The following is a 26,089-nucleotide window of genomic DNA, read 5'->3' on the forward strand; positions in this document are numbered from 1 at the left end:
CTCTACCCTCCCCGCTGCTTGGCCGGTCCTGCTGCCGCCGCCTCTCCCCTCTCCCCGGCTTGTCTGGTCCCGTTGCCGCCGTCTCTGGCCTTCCACGTGGCCGGGCTGGTCCCGCCGCCGCCGCCCAGAGTGCTCCCCGCCGCCCCCGCCTCTACCCTCCCCGCGGCTTGGCCAGTCATGTTGCCGCTGCCTCTACCCTCCCCCCGGCTTGTCCGGTCCTGTTGCCGCCGCCTCTGGCTTCCCCGCGGCCTGCCCGGACCCTCCGCTGCCGCAGCCTCTGGCCTCCCCGCGGCTGGGCTGACCAACCAGGCAACATGGCCTGCCTGGTGCCGGTGGTCGTGTCTCCCTCGGCTGTTCTGGGTATGCACGCCGCGCATGCCCAGAACAGCTGAGGGAGACACGGACGCAGACACCATCCTTCAAAGACACGGACGCACGCCAGGCACTTTATTATATAGGATAACCAGCACCTTGTAGTTTGCAAAAAAACCAAAAACAAAACACATATTGGTAGCCAGTGTAGTTCTTTTAATATAGGAGTAAGCTGATATTTTTTAGATGACCCAGAGACCAGCCTGGCTACCGCATTCTATATCAATTGCAGTTTCCAGGTACATACAAAGGCAGCCCTACATTGACTACTGCAATATGCTCTATATTTCCCCATCCCCCACTGGCTCGGCCTCTCCCCGTCCCACCTCCCCCCACCTTAAGCCACCTCATGGCGGAGAGGACAGGCAATGACAGGGCACTGGTGGGGCAGTTGGTGACAAAAGCTCCTTCCATCGGCCTGCCAGGTTGTATGTGAAAGCTCTGTCCCCGCATTTTCATTGGTTGCGGCTGCAGTGAGGGCGCGGCTTGCCACATATGACCTTAAGTGTATTATATATGGAGATGTTTAGGTCAGGAATGTTACATTTGCACTTAATCTTCAGGTGAATCCTAAGTAGCAAACAGGCAGCTGATATCACCCAAAATGACCATTGAGTAGTCCTTTGCACATACAGCATGATGTCTGAATCCCCTTTCTGAAATAGCCATCTTCCCCTGCACTGCCAGACAAGTTATCTAGAACTTTGGAAGGTGTCTCTGGCACAACACAGCTGTTGCTGCAGGGGTGGGTGAGGAGAAAAGAGAAACCCACAGCACGACTAAAAGGGCTCCTTGGTCAGAGCCAAAGTTTCCATATACAACTTTGATTCACATAACCTAAGTGAAAGAACAGAACATTTAAGTTATCAAAAATGTTAGAAAACAAAAACACATTTGGAAAAGTATGTTGCCAAGAACTAATATTTCAATTTTTTCCTTGAATTTATTCCATCGCTTTAAAGATCCAAAATGTCTAATTGTGCTGCTTATTAATAATTTAGCTGGCTTTCAAAGATTACATAGTACTGACCTGAAGTGACTCACTGTTGCTCTCTTGAAGATAATAAAACATTATTTAATCCTAGATAATTGCCTTGCCTGAATGTTCATGGCTTTTGATGGGTATCTCTCTCTCTTTTTTTTTTTAAAGGTGCTTCCCAAACCCTCAAGGACCTACTAAACGCAGGCTTATACACAGTTGCTGAGGGGACAGTTGTTGTCGACCTCTTGCTCCAATTATCCCGCTCTCATTTCCTTCACCTGTTCCCAATGCATTTTCCTTGGATGTAAATGCTAAGGGGACGTGATAAAAGTTGATTCCTGTGAATGTTTGGTATGCTTTATATCAGCTTATATGCTGCCAAACTGGTATATGATTTACTATCTATTTCAATGTTTTAAGCATTGCTATCTATGAATAGAAGGATGGGGCAAATATTTTAAACTAATTCTGGAGAAGGGGTAAGAAAAATGATATTTTGAAAATAAATGTATATCAACAGGGTGATCTATTAAAAAACTGACACACTTGTTGGCAAACTAAAGAACATGAATATTGACTGCTTACTTTCTATCCAAACAGGCAGCATGTTCAAAGAATCCTAAACAATGGGAAAAGAAGCTTTCATCCTTCAATTCCACTAGAATTGAAGTATTTTATAATTTATGTATTTTATTTAGTTATACCTCCAAGTGTTTTCTGTAGGACCTAAAAACCTGAAGTTTCCTCTCTATAGTCTAGGAAAGTACTTTCCCTAGGAAACTTCATCTATAGTCAGTTCCTCTATTCTAGGGTAGGCAATCTTGGCTCTCCAACTGTAGTTGAACTACAGCTTCCATCATCCCCAGCCACAACTTAATGAATTATGGTAGAATTACCAATTTCATCCTATATGTTCAACATTTTACTCGCATAGCTCTGTGCTTCTGAAACTGAACTACTATTTTTGAATTTAACTTTTATATAGATTCTTGATAGTAGCTAAAACAGAATGTGCCTGACATCTTTAGAGATTAGTGTTTTCAATTAACAATCCTTTGCATATTTATTCTGAAGTCTATCAATGGAATTTACTCCTAGATAAGGATGCACAGGATTGCAGCCTAAATCTAATATTTCTCTTTGAGATCACTTGGCATCATCTATCTTGTTCTATTACAATTTCATTGTTATTCACTTTTACCAGCATTTGAATACACACAATGGCCAACTGTCATTTTTACTTAATTTTTTGCTCAGACTTCCACTAATATCAATTGCACAGCATCTCAATATCTCTATCTTTTGAATTGTGCATTGAATGCACTGAAACTGGCAACAGTTCTCAGGACTGTACTGTTACACTGTACTATATCTCACAATGTTCCTTCGGTTTGTATGTCTATTTTTCACTTGTTCATGGAACTCATTAAATTAAATATACATTCATTGCACTTTAACCCACATAGAGCTTTCTGAATTATAAGGTTCCTTTGCGCTTTAAAGCATAGTCCTTTTCAAACTGTACTCCTCTAAGCCCTCTCAGTTACACATGTTTATATATTGCATCTTACCCTACATCCGTTTATGGATTAAATTTGATATCACACTTTACTCGTAGGGCACATAGTTCCACAAGTCTTTCCCCCAAGGGCTCTCATATAATCTAAAGAAGTTGCATGTGGATTCAGCTTGAGCGCGAGGAAGAGTTGTTTAACCCCTTTGATCTTAGCCATTTGTCCCTTCAAGATCAAATAGACTACCACTTCTACTCTGCTGTTTTTTTTATATGCTGGCCTTGGGCCGAAATAAACAAATAAACAGTGACATTGACTAGGAAACTGACCGCACGGGTCCAGTATAGGGGGAAAGACACACTCACGTGGCACCAAAACTAAGCAACTCCTTTCCCCCCTTCGCACACAGAAGAATTGAGCAAGGCACAATCCAAGGTATCCAGAGCTAGGAAAAATGAACTGCCCGGAGCAAAGAAAGGACCAGAACTGGGTACTAGGGGGCAGGCTGCAGGGAGTAGAGGAGCTGTTCGTTTGTGATTGGCCCTGTCTCGGAGCATGCAGTGATTGACAACCCATGATTACGGATGCCCTCCCCATAACCAGGAAAAAGAAGGAACTACTACATGCAACATTTAGTTCCACCCTTCCATATGCGTATGTTTTATAATGACAATACAGATTGCACAATTGCCTCTGAAACAACTTTTATTATATACAGTAGCTCAGAGCAAGAAAAATTCCAAAAGTAATTAGTGACATTATTGTTGGATTTGGCAAGTACTATACTGTCAAATTAGTTTAGACTTTTTGCAATTCTCTTCTACTTTCCTCTCCTACCTTCCTTTTCTGCTTGCACTTCAGCGATTTCACTTTAGAGATCACAGAAGCATGGTCTTAGCTACTGGAAAATGCTATATGGGATACACACAGCATCCCAACAGTAGTGTGTGATCTGATTTGGTTCTCCCAGCTCCAGCCCTGCAAAGACCATGAATATTGCAGATGAGTAATGGAGAATGGCCGATCATGCTCTTGCCAAGCTACATCTCCCCCTGCCTCACCAAATATAGCTATATTCCAATAGATGTGTTAGGAATTTCCAGTTTTTTAAAATCTATATACAGGTGAAACTCGGAAAATTAGAATATCGTGCAAAAGTCCATTAATTTCAGTAATGCAAATTAAAAGGTGAAACTGATATATGAGACAGACGCATTACATGCAAAGCGAGATAAGTCAAGCCTTAATTTGTTATACTCTGAAAAGTATAAGCATGCATATGTATTCAGTACTTGGTTTGGGCCCCTTTTGCAGCAATTACTGCCTCAATGCGGCGTGGCATGGATGCTATCAGCCTGTGGCACTGATGAGGTATTATGGAAGACCAGGATGCTTCATTAGCGGCCTTCAGCAATTCTGCATTGTTTGGTCTCATGTCTCTCATCCTTCTCTTGGCAATGCCCCATAGATTCTCTATGGGGTCAGGTCAGGTGAGTTTGCTGGCCAATCAAGCACAGTACACTGTGTACTTTTCAGAGGTCTGATATTGTTCTATTCTTCAATCCTTGTCTTCTTGGTTCCATGTAATATTCTAATTTTCTGAGATTGTGGATTTGGGGTTTTCATGAGCTGTACGCCATGATCATCACAATTATAACAAACTAAGGCTTGACTTATCTCGCTTTGCATGTAATGCGTCTGTCTCATATATCAGTTTCACCTTTTAATTTGCATTACTGAAATTAATGGACTTTTACACAATATTCTAATTTTCCGAGTTTCACCTGTAGATACCAGGCTTTGTATATTTCTGAAATGTCAAAAATATCACAGGTATCAATCAGTTGGGATGTATGAAACGATTTGGGTACAAATCAATTAGATTCAGATTGATTCAAGATATGGATTCCTCCTATTCATTCCCCCAGATTCCCAGCTTTCATTAAAAAACAAACAAAAAAACCTACGCTCTAGCACTTGTAGAAATGGAGTTATGGAGCAAAATGTGTGGTCACTAATTTTCAAGTGTTTGGATTCTTTGGTGTATAATAACTTTTTCTCAATGAATCCTTATGAGGATTCATTATGCACCTTCATTTCTTCTATTCATTTTGACTGTCATTGGAGAGTACCAACTGTCAACTGCCATGTGCCTACTATACCCACCTCCCACCTGCAAGGCAGTGGGGTACTACTCAGTTTATATTCTAGGAATGTTTTCAAGTGTTTCGGCTCTTTGGTATATAATAAGCTTTCCTCATAATGAATCCCTATGAGGATTCATTACACACCAGAGAGTCTAAACACCTCAAAAATTCCTAAAATATAAACTGAGTACCCAGTGGCTTGTGGGGTAGTTGGCACATGGGATGCCACTAATTCCCCACCCCCACCTGCAAAGCAGTAGGGTCAAAATGAACAGAAGAAAAGAAGGTGTGTAATGAAGACACCAATGAATCTAAACACTTCAAAAATTCCTGCAAAATAAACTGAGTACTCCAATGTGTGTGTGTGTGTGTGTGTGTTGTTGGTGTAGTTGGCACATGGCAGTTGGCACTGTCCAATGACAGTCAAAATGAATAAAAGAAATGAAGGTGTATAATGAATCCTCGTAGGGATTCATTATGAGGAATTGTTATTATACACTAAAGAATCCAAACACTTGAAAAATAGTGACCACACATTTTGCTCCATAACCCCACTTCTACAAGGGCTAGAGCTAAGCCTTATTTTTTATTTTAATGAAAGCTGGGGGTCCGTGTTAGGGTTAGAATATGGAGACTTTGAATCCCCATTATTTCCTATGGCGGAAATATACAAAATCAGTAAAAGCTTTTTAAAAAATCATTAAAAAATCAACCAAGTGCCCCGCTGCCTTGAAATTTTGATGGTAGCTGGCACCCATGGGGATCTATCCACTACCCAAATTTGGTGGCCCTAGGACCTTTATAAGTGGTCCAAATTGATCCAAATTTGAATCAAAACAAATCCAAATTAAATCTGGAATGATCTGGGGGGACAGATTTGGACAAATCAGGTGTGATTCGATTTGGGCACAAATCGAACCTAAAGAATCGATTTGTGCACTTCTCTATCAATCAGGCCTTGGCAGTAACTGAGCAATCACTGAGCCACTTTCTCTAGGCACCACGTTAAAATTTCTAGGCAACCCAGCACCTGGGGTATGTTGAGTCCCGACTTTGATGCCCATCTTAACTTCTGCACCATATAAGCTATAAAGACTTCGTACATTCTCATAAATTATGCTGCCTTAGAAATGAGGCTCTATGCTCATACATTTTGGCTTGGTCTTTCAAATCAAATTTTAGCTGGGAGGGATGCATCCATGTAAAAATTCAATAGGTACCATTTCCCCAGTCACTTCTTAGAGATGCCCCTGATTAATTTCTGCCTGTTGCATCTCTACAAGGCATGGTGCTTCCCCAAAACACCATTTGTATAGTAAGTGCCAGCCAGAGACTCAGGATATCTTCAATCCAATCACAATAACTTTCTACAGATACGCCTGATGGTTTTCTGTCTGATGCATCTCAGCAAGGCACAGTACGTGAACCTTTACTCATGAGTAGATCTCACTTGCAAGTAGGTCCTATGACCTCACTCACAAGGAAACCTTGCATCCTTTCTTGTGAGTAAACCCTCAAACTTGCTCATGGGTAGCCATCACACCCTTACCCAAGGGTATACTTTCAAAGTTATCCACACAGTATATCCTTGCTCAAAGGTAGCAAGTTTAGTCTTACAAATATACCTCACCCTTAACTTGTGAGCTCTATTCTTAAGAAAGGATGCAGGGTTTACTTGTGAGTAAGATTGTGGGTCTACTTGCAAGGATGCAAAACTAAAGTTCAACATCATTATACTCATATTGAACAGCCAGTTGTGCTCTAGCATTTAATAAGTTACAAAATTGTCAGTTAAATTGTCAGCAGTGATGATCACAATTATGCACACAACTGTGTTTATACACAAGAGTAGACAAGAGTTAGCTTTAACTGTCTGCATTTATAACCCCTCTAGTGTGCGTGCATGTGTGTGTGTGTGTGTGGGGGGGGCTATACCATTTAAGCATGCTGCACAAGAGGAATGAAAAAAACACACCAGTATTTCAAATTCTCAAGTACCAGCATCTAATTCTCAAGTTGGAAAGGAAAGGTTGTACCATCGAGTCGGTGTCAACTCCTGGCAACCACAGAGCCATGTGGTTTTCTTGGTAAACCACAGGAGTGGTTTACCATTGCCTTCTCCTGCGCAGTATGAGATTATGCTTTTCAGCACCTTCCTATATCACTGCTACCCAATACAGGAGTTTCCCATATTCTGGGAAACACACCAGTGGGGATTCAAACCAACAGCCTCCTGCTCTCTAGTCCAGCATCTAATTTACACAACCACAACCCTGGGATTTCCCCAAATACTGCTGGAAATGGTGAATTCTGTCCAATAATGCCAAAAACCTGATAACTCAAACCTCACATATGTGAATTAAATCCTGAACATGTCAGGCTGTTTCTGCTAGATGCCAGAAGAGGTCAAGATAGAGAATGCATCAGCCAAGGGGCTCTCTATGGCAGAGCTCCTAGTTGTTCCTTCTCTTCTCCTATATAACAAATTGTGTAACATGCAGAAAGTAAAGATATGCTACATGTACTTTATAAAATTAAGACAACAGGGCTGGAAAATATTTGAAATTTCTAGTTGCACATTCAACCAAGCACTTGGGATTTTTCTTTAAGACAACAGCAAGCTCCCACAAGTATGACTGATTGATTGATTGATTGATTGATTGATTGATTAAGTGCCATCAAGTCGGTATTGACTCTTAGCGACCACATAGATAGATTATCTCCAGGATGATCTGTCTTCAACTTGGCCTTTAAGGTCTCTCTTCTCCTATATAACAAATTGTTAGTATACCACAATTATACTAACCTAAATTATTCACACAGGTAAGCGACACAGTTGTATGCACAATGAGATATAACTATATCTTTAAAATTAATGACTGAACTTCATGAAACATTATATGAGGTTAATCTTCAGAGCTTTTCAATTTTCTGTAAAATTTCAGTTAAGTACAATTTGAAGTTTAAAAGAAAACATACCCTTTTCTTACTCCCTCCTCCTGCAAACACAAATATAGTTTTTCAAGCAACTGCCAAAAGCCTTTGAATTTGCTCTTTAATTAAACATTTTTAATCAACAGGATTGCCCAGTGGGAAGTTATGATACCCAGAGTTCAGCACTAGGCAGAAGTCTAAAGCCACTGTAAACAGAGAAGTTTACCCACTGAGATTTGCTTCTTTCAATAACTGTTTAATATTAATTGCTCCCCCACTTTCTAACATCATGTTGTCACAGTCATCAGACACCATAATCCTTGTTCACAAAGAAGTAATTTCTCCAGTTGTTTCAACAATTATATTTTTCCAAGTCATTGGGTTCATCAATAACTCTTGGTCCTGCAGATGGGAGCCAAAGACGTCCCAAACACATGCCTGTGAATGCATCTTAAGGTTTTCTAAAAGATGCTTGCTTTGGGGTGACCAGAAGCAACAAAACAATACAACCGGATTTGATAGTTAAGCACTGAATAATTCCAGATGGTAAGTTGGCAACTGAGGTTCTGATATTAATGGTTACAGATTCATAGTTACTTAGATAATCCTTGGAAAACAAAAAGATGCTCTGCTCACACCTGCAGACAGATGCAACAGAGCACCTAAACAACCAAGCAACTGCTAACATATTGAGTCAGACAGGACTTCTCTGTGTAGGCCAGGGTGTGTTTTTAGCCCCAGGTGTGCTAAGGGAAAGGTCTGACCTTTTGCAATCCATATTAGGTAGGTTGGATCAGAAGTGACAAGTCTGAGCCATGTGTTTGTTTTTCAGCTGAGTGACAGAGCAACAGCAATGCTACATTTTGTATAGGGTAACAGTGCTATATGTGATACTAAACCAGAGGTTTCAGTTGAAGCCAGTGGAAAGCAAGATTAACTTGCTGCCAGTTGATCATGAAGCACCATGAGAGGAACCCAGTGTCCAGATAACTAGTCTTGTAAAAATATTATCTGTATCAAATCTGGACTTCAAGATGTGAGACTAGAGCATTTCCCGCCAAATTCTTTGTGCCCAAGGCACACCTAACCCCACACCCCCAAAAGCTGGGCCACACCTTTTTTGACAGCAAAACCACAGCACAATATTTATTTACATATTAACTCATTCTTTTATGAACCAGGAAGGAGGAGTCCCTTCCCTAGTGCATAGAGTAGAGATTCAGCAGCAAACATGGGGATTTAAGCCCCTACACTTGGAGCTGAATCTCTGGAGCTTGGTGCACAGAGAGCCTGCTGAGAGTCTGCTCTAAGCACAGGGAGGGTGCAGAATGAAAAATAGTTTTTAAAAAGGCTTTTTAAAAGAAAAAGCTTATTTAAAAGAGGGAAAACTCCCCCACTTGGCATTTAGCACCCCACGATATATAGACAAAACTGCTCCAGGCATGGGGAGCATGAACTGCCTGCACTTGAAGCAGATTTCACTCTCCTGTGCACCCAGTCGGCCATGCAGCACACCAGTCAGTATCCTGTGTCATAGTGTTATGCCATGGTGCACCAGTTGGGAAAGGCTGGGACTAAAGAATTGTATCTGAAATTGTCCCGAGTCATTATCCAGTACATAACTCATATTATTAATATGAAGAAGATGGCTAGGTTGTTAAGTGAGGATGACCAGTAAGAATGTTAGAAAAGCTGGGGTGATCTGGTTGGAGTATAAAAGATATGATCTAGACTTACTAAAGAAATTGGTTTGTTTTTTGTTCTCTTCATTCCATCGCTTTGGATTTGCAACCTATGGAAAGCCCGCTTTGTGGGGTAATTCCTTCCCTGTGTGTTTCTATTTTCCTCTTTTTATGACAGTAGTTTTATTGTTTTCTTCTGCTTTTTTAACATTTGGCCTTACCACTGTAATAATGTGTTGATAGTACCTTTATTTTTCAACATCAATGCATTTTTAGCCGTTCTTTGTTTGGAGGCTTCATCCTAAAGAAAGGGTGCCTTACTTTGGGTTCCTTGCTACCATTTCTTTTCTGTTCTCTTTTCATGGAGGATTTGAGTAGAAAAGTTCTCTCTTTAAGTAGCCATATACGAGGACCTCAATATTCATGAGGGTTCTGTTCCACGGTTGTACTGCAGATACAGAAACCACAAATATCGAGGCATTGGAGGTTAGGTTCCCGGTCGCCAGGAAAATAAGGACAAAATACCAATTTCCAGAAAAATTTGTGAGGGAAACACGGAGGAAGCTCTTTACCATGCTTTGGTGCTCCCCCACCTCGTGCTGTGCCCCTGGAATGTCCGGAAATTGGCTGATAATTGCTATTTTGGGATTATTATTATTTAAATGGGAGCCATTTTGTGGCTCCAAGAAACAAAATAGCGGCCAGAAATGACCTCCACGGTCATTTCTGGCCACTTCCCACACACAGATATGAGAGGTCGATGTGATTTTTTTCACACACACCCCCGCCCGCGAATGCCGAGGTTGGGTGTAGGGATGTGCTCGAATCTGTTTGGAGGCCCTTTTACGGGCCTCTGAACAGGTCTGAAGGACTGGGGAGGGTGCATCCCCCACCACATTTCCCCCCAAAGTGCTGCAGTTTGTTGTGCACATGTACACCAGGTAATTCCGGTCAATTCTGGTCCAAGGAGACAATGGGGTGGCAGGGAGGTATGCTGCCGCCCTGCTGAACCCCTTTAAACTGCAGCACCAGCAGTGCAGAGGGGAGACCGCCCTCTCCAGTCCTTAAAAAGGTATCCCTCCCACCTTCAAGCTGCCCTCTCCGACAGTTACGTGCACATCCCTTGTAGGGTGTCTTTTTCCTGACCACGGATATGTGAATTCGTGGATATCAAATCTGCGTATAATGAGGTTTGCCTGTATTCATTTTTAATTAAAGGTTTACTTTTGTCTCTTTGGGAGACTTTCTCTTTTTGTAAGACCCCCAAACCCATAAACTATTTTCCTAAATGATAAATAAAATACATAGAACTTCTGGAGACTCGAGGTCTTTCTCTAACAGAGGATTAAAGTAAAGTGTGCCATCGAGTCGGTGTCGACTCCTGGCGCCCACAGAGCCCTGTGGTTGTCTTTGGTAGAATACAGGAGGGGTTTACCATTGCCATCTCCCGCAGAGTATGAGATGATGCCTATATTGCTGCTGCCCAATATAAGTATTTCCCATAGTCTGGGAAACATACCAGCAGGGATTTGAACAGACATCTTCTGGCTTGCTAGTCAAGTAATTTCCCCACTGCGCCATTAGGTGGCTAATTGAGGATTAGAAAATATCAAATTTAACATGTATCTTAATTTGTTAGTTAAGTTGTTCAGTGGTTACTAGGTATGAGTTTGAGAAATCAGATGGCTGTCAGCATTTCTTTGTACTTTAGCCCTTCTGTGTATTGTAATCCATTATGCCTTATTATCACAAAACAACTTAGAGTGACTTTAGACTGTGTTTAGGGTTTTTAAGTAATTAATCCAGAAGAGAGCAACAGGAGATATATTAACCACTTCGTTGGATAAGAAGCTTGTCCTTTGCCTTTAAAATGACAGTTTTGTATTCCAACGCCTTATGAATTCATTTTCCTATTTATGCTGTTTATGTTATTTTGATCCATATATTCTTATCTCTCTTTAATTCTTGTTTAGAACACAGTGCCCAAAATAAGAAGTTTTAATTTGTTTTAGTAAAACCAGTGTGCCACTGCACTTCTGAACTGGTGCGTGTCTTGCTACACATCAGTTTAGCAAACCAAAGCAGTGAGGACCTAATTTTCATCCTTCATCAAGAAAAAAAAAATCCTTCAAAAACAGAATGACATCAAAACTCCTCCCAGATCAAATTCTAAACAATAGGCCATTTATTTAGGTCTACAGGTGAAACTCGGAAAATTAGAATATTGTGCAAAAGTCCATTAATTTCAGTAATGCAAATTAAAAGGTGAAACTGATATATGAGACAGACGCATTACATGCAAAGCGAGATAAGTCAAGCCTTAATTTGTTATAATTGTGATGATCATGGCGTACAGCTCATGAAAACCCCAAATCCACAATCTCAGAAAATTAGAATATTACATGGAACCAAGAAGACAAGGATTGAAGAATAGAACAATATCGGACCTCTGAAAAATATAAGCATGCATATGTATTCAGTACTTGGTTTGGGCCCCTTTTGCAGCAATTACTGCCTCAATGCGGCGTGGCATGGATGCTATCAGCCTGTGGCACTGATGAGGTATTATGGAAGACCAGGATGCTTCATTAGCGGCCTTCAGCAATTCTGCATTGTTTGGTCTCATGTCTCTCATCCTTCTCTTGGCAATGCCCCATAGATTCTCTATGGGGTCAGGTCAGGCGAGTCTGCTGGCCAATCAAGCACAGTACACTGTGTACTTTTCAGAGGTCCGATATTGTTCTATTCTTCAATCCTTGTCTTCTTGGTTCCATGTAATATTCTAATTTTCTGAGATTGTGGGTTTGGGGTTTTCATGAGCTGTACGCCATGATCATCACAATTATAACAAATTAAGGCTTGACTTATCTCGCTTTGCATGTAATGCGTCTGTCTCACATATCAGTTTCACCTTTTAATTTGCATTACTGACATTAATGGACTTTTGCACGATATTCTAATTTTCCGAGTTTCACCTGTAATACACTTAGTTCCTCATAGGGAAAGAAAATTGTTAGAACCTTGTTATCCAAACCTCAGCAAAATTATTGAGTTAAGTGCTTCTTGCAAAATGCTTTAGCTAAAATTGGCAAACAATCCTCTGATTCACGAGGCTTGAGAAGGGAAAGGTGTGTTTAACACTGCCACCTCAAAAGGGGATTTTCTATACTACATAAGGGACATGCTATACTGTTTCCTTTCTGGTCATTGATTTGAGTCACAAATTATAGTTACTTCTTCTGTTAATTTAGTTTATGCATGTTGTATTGGCTTGATCATCAAGGCCTATCTATCTATCTATCTATCATTCCGGTAGACAGTCCATGTGTGGCGGGTTCCAATGCGTGGCAGGCAGTGTTCTAAAGCAAGCAGATTGGCTGGGCCGGTGGAGGCTGGCACAGCAAGCAGATTGGCTGCGCAAGCCTCCAAGGACAGAGAATGAACTGGGGCTGTTGTGGTGGGCATGGGGGCTGGGAGGGGGGAGAACAGTCATGGCAGCTGGCGGAGCAATGGAGAAGGGACGGGAAGAAGGAGGTGGTGACAGGCTGACCAAGGCAGAAGGTGGCGGGCAACAGGGGGGAGAGAAAGCGGAGGAGAATGGGCGAAAGGACGGAGAACGAACTGGGGCTGTTGTGGCAGGCATGGGGGCTGGGAGGGGAGAGAGCAGTAATGGCGGGCGGCAGAGAGACGGAGAAGGGATGGGAAGAACGAGGCAGCAACGGGCAATGGAGGCAGCAACGGGCATCACACTGACCAAGGCAGAAGGAGGCGGGCAACAGGGGGGAGAGAAAGCGGCGGAGAACGGCCCTGAAGGCGGGGGGAGGGGCCAGAGGAGAACCGGCCTGAAGGCAGGGGGGGCAGACTGGGGCTGAAGGTGGGGGAGAACATGCCTGAAGGTGGGGGGAGTGTACTGCTGCACAGATGCTCTGTGCAGGGTCAGCTAGTTGGTTTGTATAACACACACTCACTTAGGTAGCCATATCATTATTCTTTGATTACAGATACTGAAAGACCAAGTACAATAATCCTGTTAAGACTAATTTTGTTTATTAATACAGCAAAAGCTTTTGTAAGCAGTCTTCTACTCCGGGTACCTGAACATGCTACTGAATTTAAACTTTCATGTATAACCCTACATAATGGTGGATCCCTGCTAACTTGGCAAAGAGGCACCTTTTAATGTGATTATTCTAATTATTTAGCAGGGGGAAGGTAACTGGCCCTATCCACCCCCAGCACAGTACCTCCAGGGACTGTTGCTGGTGTCTAGCTTATGTTTCTTTTTAGATTGTGAGCCCTTTGGGGACAGGGATCCATCTTATCTTATTTATTTATTATTTCTCTATGTTAACCGCCCAGAGCCATTTTTGGATGGGCGGTATAGAAATTGAATAAATAAAATAAATAAAATATAAAACTAAGTATTAAATATCAGTTATGTCATTTTTGAAATGCAAATAGTAGAAATGCCATGATAATAAAGAGAATATTTGTCCAAGTATATTCTTGTCTTTCATTGTTTTATTAAAACTAATTCCATATTGGTTGCTCACATATTTTAGGCTAAGATAGCTACTTTAATCCACTCAGTACTTTATCAGTTTTATTTGCTCAAAGTCATTTGATACTATCTAAGAGATATGCAAACTTATCTCAACCAAGGAAAACCATTGCCTTATAACCTACCCACATGTCTCAACTAACAGTCTTCTTTTAGTCTGAAATGTAATCAGTCGTTTGACAGATTTTTTATTTGTTTGTTTGTTTAAAGACTAAGAAGTCACTACCGTATTTTATGGACTATAAGACTCGCTTTTTTCCTCAAAAAATATCCGCCAAAATTCAGGAGCGTCTTATATGTTTTAACAGTTTAATATGTTAAAACTCTGAAAAACTGGATTAAAATTAAGGTGCGTCTTATAGTCCGTAGCGTCTTATAGTCCGTAAAATACGGTATATAAGGGATAAGCTTTCCCTCCTAAAGGAGCTTGTGGATTTCCTTAAGAAGCAGCTTTAGATGACTGTAGCATGTCCACACAGAGTTGCCCTCCTTGCTCTCTGGCTGGAACTCCTTTATTTGCATCACAGATGCAACCCACAGAAAAGGCTAATGAATATATCTACTACTTTAAAAATCCAAGGTATTTTGCTGGTTCAGACATAATCAAATCATGGTTTGGCTTGCAGGTCTGACCCTTGGGTTCAAGCACTCCACTTCTCTTCCTAACTTCCAGTTTGGAGTAAGCCATAGTTTGTCATTACTGTCAAATCTGCAAATGAAAGTTTTTGCTTGCTCTCCAAACCAGAATCTGAAACCACGGACACAACCAAGTTTTCATTAATGGTTTGGAGGGCAAACAGATGCCATAATTTATCAATCTGGATGAAATGGCAAACTATGATTTGTCTGAACCAGGAAGAAAGACAGAGAATAGGTGTGCACAAGAGGGAAGAGACACACTGTGCATGAGCCCGACAGCCAAATCATGGTTCGCCAGTACACATGCAAGATGTCCTTGTGACATCTATGCCTAAGATAATATAGAATCAGTATTATATACCACATTATATACCACTTTTTAATTTAAAAAAAATCCCAATGCAGTTTGCTCAGCAAAATATGGTAAAACACAAGTGAGCAGGTAACAGAAGTAATATTTATTTTATTTTTTACATTTATATCCCACTCTTCTTCCAAGGAGCCCAGAACGGTGTACTACATACTTGAGTTTCTCTTTCACAACAACCCTGTGAAGTAGGTTAGGCTGAGAGAGAAGTGACTGGCCCAGAGTCACCCAGCAAGTATCATGGCTGAATGGGGATTTGAACTCGGGTCTCCCCGGTCCTAGTCCAGCACTCTAACCACTACACCAGACTGGCTCTTTGTATGAACTAGCTTAATCTGCACAGAGCATCTGTGCGCTAGTACTTGATTGCTCCCCTCACCCCCTGCCACAGCCTCCTCCTCAACTCAGAGATCTCTCCACCCTCCACCCAGTTGCTTCGATCCCCCTCACCCCTCTTGGTCATGGCTGCAGCGTTGCTGCCCCCTATCCCCAGAGACCTTCCCACCCTAACCCGAGTCACACTCCAACAGGAGCAGCAGCGGTTGACCAGGCCCCTCCCCGCTGCCACCACCGCCATAGCTGCTCGATCCACTCAGGCCACTGACAGGCCCAGGCCCATCCCTTGCCTGCCTGCCTCCCTCCGCCAACAGCCTCGGTACACCCAAAGAGCAGCAGTGGTTGATTGGGCTCTTCCTTGCTGCCAACCGGTGCCACCAAAGCCACTAGTTCCCCTCAGGCCACTGACAGGCTCAGGCCCGTCCCTCACCCTTCCTTATTTCTCTCTTCTTCTCCTCTCTCTCTCTCCGCCACTCGCTCTTCCCCTCTATCTTTCTTCCCCTCCCTTCTTTTTTATTTCTCTCTCTCTCTCTCTCTCCCCCACCCCCGCCTTCCTGAGTTAACAGATCTTGTTCATCTTGTTTCCTCATCTAATTCACACAGTGGCAGCCTCCTTCTCCTGAAGGGCTCTTTCCTCCCACACGTCCCCTCTCTTCCCAGACCCCTGCCCACTATCCAATTCATTCCTCTCCTCTACAATCAAGAACATCTTCTGACCAGTAACAGTTGCATTCCAACTGACCTTAACCATCACAGGCTCCTCCTCCTTATCTGTATATGGAATCCCCACTGCCCAATCACCATGGTGCTTCTGCTCTCACAGGCTCCTCCTCCCTATCTGCATATGGTATCTCCACTGCCCAATCACCATGGTGCTTCTGCTCGTAAACTCTCACGAAAGTAGGAGTGTGCATGGTTCGGTCCAGCACAATTCAGAAGACCACCAGACCAGTCTGGCGGTCCGGATGGGCGGGGGACTGTTGCTTTAAGCGGGGTAGTGGTGGTAGTACTTCCCCCCCGCCACTCTTCCCCCTCCAGTGCTGTGTCATTTGAAAAATCTTCTTGGGGCGGCAGAGTTCCTCTGCCCCCCCTGCCCCCGTCGTTGTTTGTAAAGCCTTCAAAGAGACAAGCGCTAGCGAAGCGCATGTGCCCTGCGTGCTCTCGTCTCTGACGCTGCCGACCGCGCGCCGTGACGTATGCGGCACGCAGGCGGCAGTGTCAGAGACAAGCGCGTGCCGCGCAGGGCGCATGCGCGCCGCTAGCACTCGTCTCTTTGAAGGCTTTACAAACAATGACGGGGGCAGGGGGGGCAGAGGAACTCTGCCGCCCCAAGAAGATTTTTCAAATGACACAGCGCTGGAGGGGGAAGAGCGGTGTGGGGGGGGAGTACTACCACCCCCCGCTTAAAGCAGCAGTTCACCCCGTGCCGGACTGGGGGTGCACCAGACCATGCACACCCCTACACGAGAGCTGCCACGCATAGGATTATCCACGGGTACGCCTTAAGAGATAGAAGGTATACAATGGAGGAGTGAGAACTTGGCGATAGTTTGTTTTTATGTGCACAACAAAATCCTCCTCCTCCTGACAGAAATGGTAAATTTGAAAATGGCTGATATTCTTAAAAGACAGTATAAGCTGAATGGACTTCACCATCCATGTTTACCCATTTCCTAGAGTGTTTGTGTCTAATACCAAAATAGACATCTTAAGTCTCCATAGCTGCGCTAACACTAATTCTGCATAGAGGTTGTGTTTACTGTTGTCAGCTCGAATTCAATGGTTAACGTCTACCTTTGTCTCAGCATATCTTCCAGCATTGGTCAGTTGCATCAGAAGAGTGTGTGACACCTTCCACTTCTACTTACTTAGTCAATGCATACAGTCCTGGGCACAAAATATGGATCAAGCACATATCCACTCCAAGAATGAGCATAGGGAAACTAAAACACCTGGGATTTGTTACTGCACACCAAGTTGATTTGGGCAAAGGAAATATTTTAACTCAGGAAATGCAGCTAAGGAACACACACACCCTATTTAAGAAGCTTTATTTGCAATCTAAGAAAATAACCTACTGCATTGATCAAGGTTACCCTGGAGAAAGATACTTAAGTGTTCTCCAAAAAGCAAAGTTTGTGTGGTTCTTTTCTCTGATATGTACAAGCATTATGCTGATGGGAAGCCTAGTATCAACTAATGCCGCTTAAGGATGGTGAGCCTTCCCCTTCTCACCCCATAGGCTTTGAAATTCATCCCCACCCCACAAAAAAGGCACTGAGAAATCTGCTCATTTCCTGTCAATTTGAGGCTTGTTAAATGACCAGCCTGACATCTACCCTGTTCTGCAAGCAGCCTCTCTGTCAGCCCCCCAAATCCACTCTCCCCTCCCTTTTACTTATTGGCCCCTCCCTGGAAGCTGCAAGTGAGAGTGAGGAGGGGAACTTTTTTCCTTTCTCTCTTGACAACTGTTGTCCTGACATGCTGCTGTTGCTCAGGAGCCCTTGGAAAGACAAGATCAAGGAGCCACTGCAAAGTTAACACTATTGCTGATGCACTATGGAATAGAATTCCAGGCAGTGAGGCAGAGAAAACCTTCTCCCCAGTCTCCATGTCGCTGCTGCTGCTCTTGGTGTGCTGTTTTGCAGTACTCCAAGGCAATGGCAGAGGAAAAAGAAAGGAAAAAGCTTCCTACCCTCACTTGCCACCACTGCCTAGGAAAGACTGTTAAGCAAAAGAAAGAAAGGAGTATGTTTTGGGGACTGGGGATTGGAGAGGGAGGATGCTTGTGAGGGACAGCGTGGCTAGTGGGGTCAGGTGAATATGTGGAGAAGAATGCCAAGGTATTGAAGAGTTTGCTCTTACTTGAGATGGGTTTTTTTGTTTTTTGAAATCCCAACATTCTTCTCCAAACACGAGCTTGGAGCAGTTTGTTAGCATCTTTAGGCAAGACTGAACAATATTGTAATGAGACCTTAACATTAAGGTATTTATCTGAAGACCTGAAAACCACCTAAGAGCTGGTTTGTACATTAACTCAGAAAGAAAGCAGAGTGCAATTCTGCTCTAATGTGTAAAGTGACCACAGATCTCTCCATAAGAAAAATTCACAACACCCTACTTCACTGAGACTGTTGCACATTTCTGCTCTCCCCAGTTCTGTGTAACCATGAAGTGTTCTCTCTAATTTTTTTCATCTGTGTGCGGAATGAGTTTTGTTCTGGGCAGCAGTATCAAAGCAGTGTGTAAACACATGCATTCAGAGTGGGGTCTTCCTGATTCAACCTGAGCAGGATCTAAAATATACTGAGAGGACATAAAAAAAAACTTGTGAGCATGCGCATGTGTGCACGCCTTAGAGGGAATACTGTAACCATGGGTCACTCTTAAGAATCTGTTTTCTGCTTCAGCACATTCTAACTGCAAAGTATCTGAGGACTGGATTTCTACTTACAGTAAATGAACAAACAAAATCAGAACTAATAAAGATTCAAATTATTAGAAATAAACCTCATCAAATACTGTAAAGTGTTAATTTTGAAGCTGACAAATTGTTGGGAAATGTTTCCATGGAAAATATATTTACATAGGAACATAGGAAACTGCCATATACTGAGTCAGACCATTGGTCTATCTAGCTCAGTATTGTCTTCACAGAATGGCAGCGGCTTCTCCAAGGTTGCAGGCAGGAATCTCTCTCAGCCCTACTGAATGCTTTGGTAGTTTGTTGGTTCAATAAAAAAATCTTATCCTATAAAAAAATCTTGTCCTATCTTGGAGAAGCCAGGGAGGGAACTTGAAACCTTCTGCTCTTCCCAGAGCAGCTTCATCTCCTGAGGGGAATATCTTGCAGTGCTCACACATCAAGTCTCCCATTCATATGCAACCAGGGCAGACCCTGCTTAGCTATGGGGACAAGTCATGCTTGCTACCACAAGACCAGCTCTCCTCTCGCATTTAACAAGTGTATAGTTTTAATTTAAAGACTCTTCGTTGGTTTTTCCAATTGTTGTAACTGGTAGTTTGGCATATTCTTCATTTGCATTGTAAGTAAGCTGCTACACGTGAATGGTCATTTGGAAAAATCTTTCTGTTGCCATGCTGTACACCCAAAGAAGCCAACATCTTACTTCTTACAACCTACTGGTTTTTCTCCAGTTACAAATTTGGAGCTAAGAAATTGATTGTTTGGGCACTGGACTGCTGAAGTGCCGTTCCCTTCTGTTCCGGACTGGGCTTCTCAGACACTTGGGGTGCTTTGACAGCCTAGCATCAAAATCCTACCTTCTCTAGCTGGAGAGTGAACAGAACTTCAATTAGTTGAACTGTACGCTGCAGGGATGATCTCCATCGAGCTGGAGGGGGAAACTGGAGCTTATTGCAATTGCTAGAAGTTGGTGGCACACTTGCTATGGTGGGTGCAATTCTGGACCCGAGGCTGCAAACGTCTTGCAGAGTAACATGCTTAGAGAAGAAATGTAGTCAAGGCATGCTAGTACTTGTACAAATTCACTCTTAGCTTGCCTCAAGCTTTGAACTAGAGTTTGCTTTGTAGCTTTTAGTCAAACTGGAAATTAGTCAATTTGGAAACTATTGTTGGCTTTGTAAAAGCACAATACATTTGCCCTGCCTCTTCTGCCAAAAGTTACTCTCTTTGACTCAGCAGGGTGCGTTGTCAAAGTCACTGAAGAACAAACGTGAGGTAAATCCCAAAGGAGAGAAGAGCTGGTCTTGTGGTAGCAAGCATGACTTGTCCCCATAGCTAAGCAGGGTCTGCCCTGGTTGCATATGAATGGGAGACTTGATGTGTGAGCACTGCAAGATATTCCCCTCAGGGGATGAAGCCACTCTGGGAAGAGCAGAAGGTTTCAAGTTCCCTCCCTGGCTTCTCCAAGATAGGGCTGAGAGAGATTCCTGCCTGCAACCTTGGAGAAGCCGCTGCTAGTCTGTGAAGACTATACTGAGCTAGATAGACCAATGGTCTGACTCAGTATATGGCAGTTTCCTAAGTTCCTATGTGATGTGGAACAATTCACCTCTCAAGATTTATTCCTTCTACATGTTGCTGCTGTTTTTCACCTAGTTGCAAGTACATCTATATATCCAGCATGACAGGCAGTAGTCTATGCTGGGTTGCAACAAGAGCAGAATGCTGCCAACTTGTGGTTATTGTTTACATATTCCAGAGCAGGGGAGGGGGAGTCTGCTGAGATACTGTAATGTAGGAATCATTAGTTTCTTACAGGGCTTCACCTTTGCTTCTCCAGCAATGACTCATACTGTACAAGCTCAGTAAACATAATTATTTCAGCTGTATCAAAGGTAGATTTTAGGAAGCAAGCTTATGTTAACTTTAATTACCTGTACATTAGTATCTTCTATGGGTCTACTGAACTCAGAAACAAATCTCAACTATCCTCATAGGTAGAAAACAGGGCTGTTCCTAGGGGTCAGTGAAATGAGCATCCACTCGGGGGTGAAGCGGGTAACCATCCTGGCAAACAAGTGCATCAGCCTACACACCTCAAAAGCAGCAAGGCTGCCATGTAGCACACTGCCCAGTCTTCCAACTGCCAGATTCTTTTTGCTGCCACCAAGCAGACACTGCAGTCAAGAGCAAAGATTATAAGCATGTGTCACTTACCATTTCTGTCTCAAAACAAAACGGAGCCCCCAACGAGCCACAACTAGAGGCAAATGTTGAGCACTCAGTCTTTACTAGCTGCCTATTAAGAGTTTAAACATCTTGGAGCAGGTACCTCTTTTTTGTTTGTTTTCATTGTAAAGTGGCTATATATTGGTGTGTTATATACATAGCAATACCATACAGGGTTTTTTCTGAAAGATGCTAATACCTTAAATTTTTGAAATAGGTTTATTTTCAGCCTATGTTTTAAAAAAGGGGAGGAGAAAATGGAGGACAGCTGGCCTTGTGGTAGCAAGCATGACTTGTCCCCTTAGCTAAGCAGGGTCCACCCTGGTTGCATATGAATGGGAGACTAGATGTGTGAGCACTGTAAGATATTCCCCTTAGGGGATGGAGCTGCTCTGGGAAGAGCAGAAGGTTCCAAGTTCCCTCCCTGGCACCTCCAAGATAGGGCTGAGAGAGGTTCCTGCCTGCAACCTTGGAGAAGTCGCTGCCAGTCTGTGTAGACAATACTGAGATAGATGGACCATTGGTCTGACTCAGTATATGGCAGCTTCCTATGTTCCTAAATAACACCACAAATCAACCTCACCTGTTTACGATACTATTATCTATTTTGGACCATCCCGTTCAGAAGCAACACTGAGGCCAAGCTGAATCCTGGTTTTGCACAATGTACAAAAAGTCTTGCCTTAGACACACACACTCCCCTTCACACGAGGGGAAGAAGGATTCTACTTCCAATCCTGGCTTAGAACAATTTGTTAGTAATAATCTTTGTTAGCTGCCCCATAACAAATTGTTCTAAACCAGGATTGGAAGTAGAATCCTTCCTCCCCTCGTGTGAAGGGGAGTGTGTGTGTCTAAGGATAGGCACTATAACAACAACAACCTGTGATCTGTCATGATGTACAAAATGGGCAATCCTGGCTTCAGATCCTAGTTTATTTTGAAACACTGACTAGAATAAGACAGGCTTGCCCAGTCCAGACTTCATGACAGATCCTAGCTTGTTCCAAGGCAGGACTAAAGGGAGAAACCTTCCTCCCTTTGCATGCGAACAGGAAATGTGAACATGTGCAATTGAAGCTAGAAGACATTGCATGAAACCAGGATTCTGTACTGGATTCTTACATTTGAACAAGGCTTTGGTCTTACCTTACAGGTAATATCTTGATAATCCCTTCTCGCTTTGACATAGCCTTATACAATCCACAGTCACTCACAGGGCTCAGCCAATCTGAACAAAGATTGAATTTAAAATACATGTGTGTATCTTTTTGGTCTCTTTCAGATAGTAGTCAGTTCTTCTAACAGAAGCAGCATGTTGTACCATGGTACAGCAACAGTCATCCCCATAAATCCAATACTTAACAGACCAATATGGCTACCTATTATTGTTGTGTCATAACAAGTAATTCAAAACCTTATATACTATTACAACAGGAAGCTGGTTCAACAGAATTATTTTCTTTTTCAAGTTTGTTGGAACTACCAGCACAGCTGCTGAAGTATCTTTATTGAGAATCTCTCTCTCTATATATAAAATACACTAAGGTTGTATGTGGCAAGCCCCGCCCACACAGTGCTTTACCAATTGGAGGTAACAGAACAGAAGCACCATAGTGATTGGGCAGTGGGGATTCCATATGCAGGTAGGGAAGAGCGGCAGGGAGGGGAGCAAGCGAGTGGCGGGTGGCTGACACTGAGCAATAAAGCATGGGCTGTGGCAGGGGACAAGGAGAACAACAAAGTCCTAGCACACAGATTTATCTGTGCTGGTTCAGCTAGTGTTTCTTTATTGCTTTTCATCAAATGAGTTCTCAAAGCAGTTGGCATAGCAAGAGGAATGAGAAAATGGTTCCCTGTCCCAAAGGGGCTCACAATCTTAAAAAAGATACAAAGGAGATACCAACAGATGGCCACTGGAAGATATGTTATGCTGGGATCAACAGGGACAGTTGATCTATCCCTCCTAAATATAAGCAAGAGGTATCACTTCAAAAGCTCTTTGCCCCATTACCAAGTGTTTCAGCAAGTATCACTAATTAGTGGCCCCTGAAACCAGCCAGCTTCCTGGAGCAGTATCATCTGGCATCCAACAGTTGTCAACCTAGAGTCAAAAGGAGCACATGGAGGGAGCAACAGCTGTGCACACAGAACCTACTAGGAGTGCTCTCTGACAAGGGAGCAAAGGGAAAGAATATGGCCTAATCATTTACTCTCTAATTAAAGTGGTCTCCCAATAAAGCTAGTTCTTGACCTGCACAAATGCCTTATGGCAGTGGTTCCCAACCAGGGGGCCTCCAGATGTTGCTGAACTGAAACTCCCAACTTGCAGCTAGGGATGATGGGAGTTGTATTTCAGCAACATCTGGAGATCCTCCGGTTGGAAATCACTGCCATAAGGTAGGAGAGAGAGCTGGTCTTGTGGTAGCAAACATGTCTTGTCCCCTTTAGCTAAGCAGGGGACACCCTGGTTGCATATTAAAGGGAGACTTGGTGTGTGAGCACTGTAAGATATTCCCCTTAGGGGGTGGAGCCACTCTAGAAAGAGCAGAAGGTTCCAAGTTCCCTCCCTGACATTTCCAAGATAGGGCTGAGAGAGGTTCCTGCCTGAAACCTTGCCAGTCTGTGTAGACAATACTGAGCTGGATGGACCTATGGTCTGATTCAGTATATGGCAGCTTCTTATGTTCACTACCTTATGGCATTGAATAATGCCTGCTAAACCTACCCCACACACATCTTGACCTTAAGGGGCCACTTAGAGGAAGATGGAGACTTTCCCTCCTTGGTACTTGGCAAGTGAAGCACCTAACCCTAAACAGGCAAGGAGCTCCTTTGGTCTTTAGTTCCATGAAGCAGGGAGCAGGGAGAAGAAAGAATTAATACTGTGCCCCTATCATGATGCATACACACCAATAAGTACAGAGCAATACAGGGTCACCAACATTCATTGTAGTCTTATGGGTCACCTCAAGCTTGGGAGAGGTAGAACAACACTGACTTAAATTGTTAAATAAGAGGAGTAGGACACTGGACTAACCGGCAAAATTCTTAGTTATGCAAGATTAAGAGGATTCCTGTAGGGATGCATGCATGGTCAAGGGAAGGCCTGCCAACCAAAGGGTAAATCTCAGAGGTGCAGACATGTTAGTCTGTAGCAGCAGAGATAAAAAGAGTCTCCAGCACCTTAAATATCAATAGGCTGATTGCAACATAAGCTTCTGAGCCACAGCCCTCTTTAGTTCCATGTAACCAAAGAGAGCAAGTAGGCAGGGGCACACACATCTAACATAGAGAAAAAGGAAATCTCATTAAACCAAGTGAGGTCAAAGGTCAAGCAATACAAGACACCAGTAAATGTGCAACAAGCACCACACAAAGCACGGCAGAATAAAGATTCAAGTTTTGTTGATGGTCATAAGTGAAAGTGAACCAGACCAAAGAAGTATACAGCAACCTATTCGTTGTTGTAGTCACAAGTTGTTAATTGAAGTTTTAAAGGGCTGTATACATGCACTTCTGGTTATGGGGGAAGTGGTTGTTAGGTTGTATCAAAATGGTGAAGAACTCCCAACAGATTTCACGTTAACCATATACATCCAAGATTCAAGGAACCACCAGTAGGACTTTTGCTGTCCACACGACGGCCACGCTCTTTACTCAGGATTAGAAGTACATGCGTTCGTTGCACGAGTGGACAGGGGTGTCTGAAAGGAGTTAACGGAGGACCGCGGCGATGTTGGCAGGAACGACGACGCCCCCCATAGAGAGACACTGTTTTCCGCGGACCCCAACCTCTCCGGGGGGAGGGGGGGAGGAGATGAGGCAATCATGCCAAAAAGCAGCCCAGCCCCGGTGGAGGAGAGAGAGGAGGCGGAAGACCACCAAGCGCCACCCGAAAGACCGGGAAAGGGGCAGGGGTGGAAGCCTTCCAGCCCGGAGGGCCTTAGTGTGGAGGCGCCCACGGGGTCAGCAGAACCGGCAGAGAAAGGCAAGGCAAGCAGGCACTCGCCCATACAATGATGCCAAACCACCAACCCGGCTCACTCACCTACCTTGCTCACGAGAGAGAGGCGACCAAGCGGTGGGACGGCGAAGAGGCGAAACGTTATGCGCCGGAGGAGGAGGAGGACTCCTGTCCAGGCTGCTCCCCTCGTCCGCCTGCTTCAGTCGCTACCGCTGCTCTCATTCAGCACCGGCTGCCGCTCATCGGGAAGGGGGTGGGGGTGAGAATCTCCCACCACACACGCTCGCGCAACACTGGAGTGGCGGAAGGATAAAAGGAACGCATGCGCATTCCTTTCGCCTGGAATTCTGAGGGTTGGGGAAAAGTCGCGCGCAGGCGCGATATGAAAGACAGCGCGCGGCCATAGAGGCCTCTAAGGCGATAAGCCGACCACAGTGCAAGGGGGGTCCGATTGGTAGCTGCTGGGACCTCCCCTCCTCCTCCCCCCCCCCAACTCAGCTACGCGCTTCCCTCTCTCCTTCCCCGGAGCAGCTTAACTGACACAACGGCGACACTAACGGACGTCTTAAGCTCTGAAAGCGGCAGCCCCAAGGCCCCCTGTGCCCCCCCACTACTCATTATCTGAGGAGAAGAAGGCGCTTTAAAGCTGCTGTTATTAACTGCAATATGTATGCGCGGGTGTTCAAAAATATAAAAACCACATGCTATATAAATCAATAAAGTGTTCTACTTGGGCAGAAGTTTTGTCGGAGGTTTAAAAATATTTTTTAAGAAGGCTTTCAAGATTATTTAAAATGTTAATGATAAAATAAAAATTAATACATTTCAAACTTATGTTCAGAGCAATTTCAGATGTATATGTTGAGAGGGAACATTGCACTGAACATAATCATCCCAGACTTAAATGCTTTGGGCACAATCCAGTCAAAATG

General features: G+C 43.6%; 1 protein-coding gene across 4 annotated transcripts in view; it reads right to left on the minus strand.

Annotated features, from left to right (window-relative positions):
* Nucleotides 1-25,612, minus strand: part of RALGPS2 (Ral GEF with PH domain and SH3 binding motif 2) — a 186,089-nt gene extending 160,477 nt beyond the window's left edge. The window contains exons 1-2 of one of the 4 annotated variants that reach the window (XM_053243457.1): nucleotides 25,246-25,610; nucleotides 22,340-22,421 (exon numbers count right to left, since the gene is read on the minus strand). The gene's annotated coding sequence lies outside the window, so the exon portion shown is untranslated. Of the gene's footprint in view, nucleotides 1-22,339; nucleotides 22,422-25,245 lie in introns of all 4 variants that reach the window. The other 3 variants (XM_053243459.1, XM_053243456.1, XM_053243458.1) reach the window with 3 other exon arrangements.
* Nucleotides 25,613-26,089: the final 477 nt, after the last annotated feature.

Source organism: Hemicordylus capensis, chromosome 4 (genome assembly GCF_027244095.1).
Source record: "Hemicordylus capensis ecotype Gifberg chromosome 4, rHemCap1.1.pri, whole genome shotgun sequence".
In the NCBI taxonomy this organism is placed as follows: Eukaryota; Metazoa; Chordata; class Lepidosauria; order Squamata; family Cordylidae; genus Hemicordylus; species Hemicordylus capensis.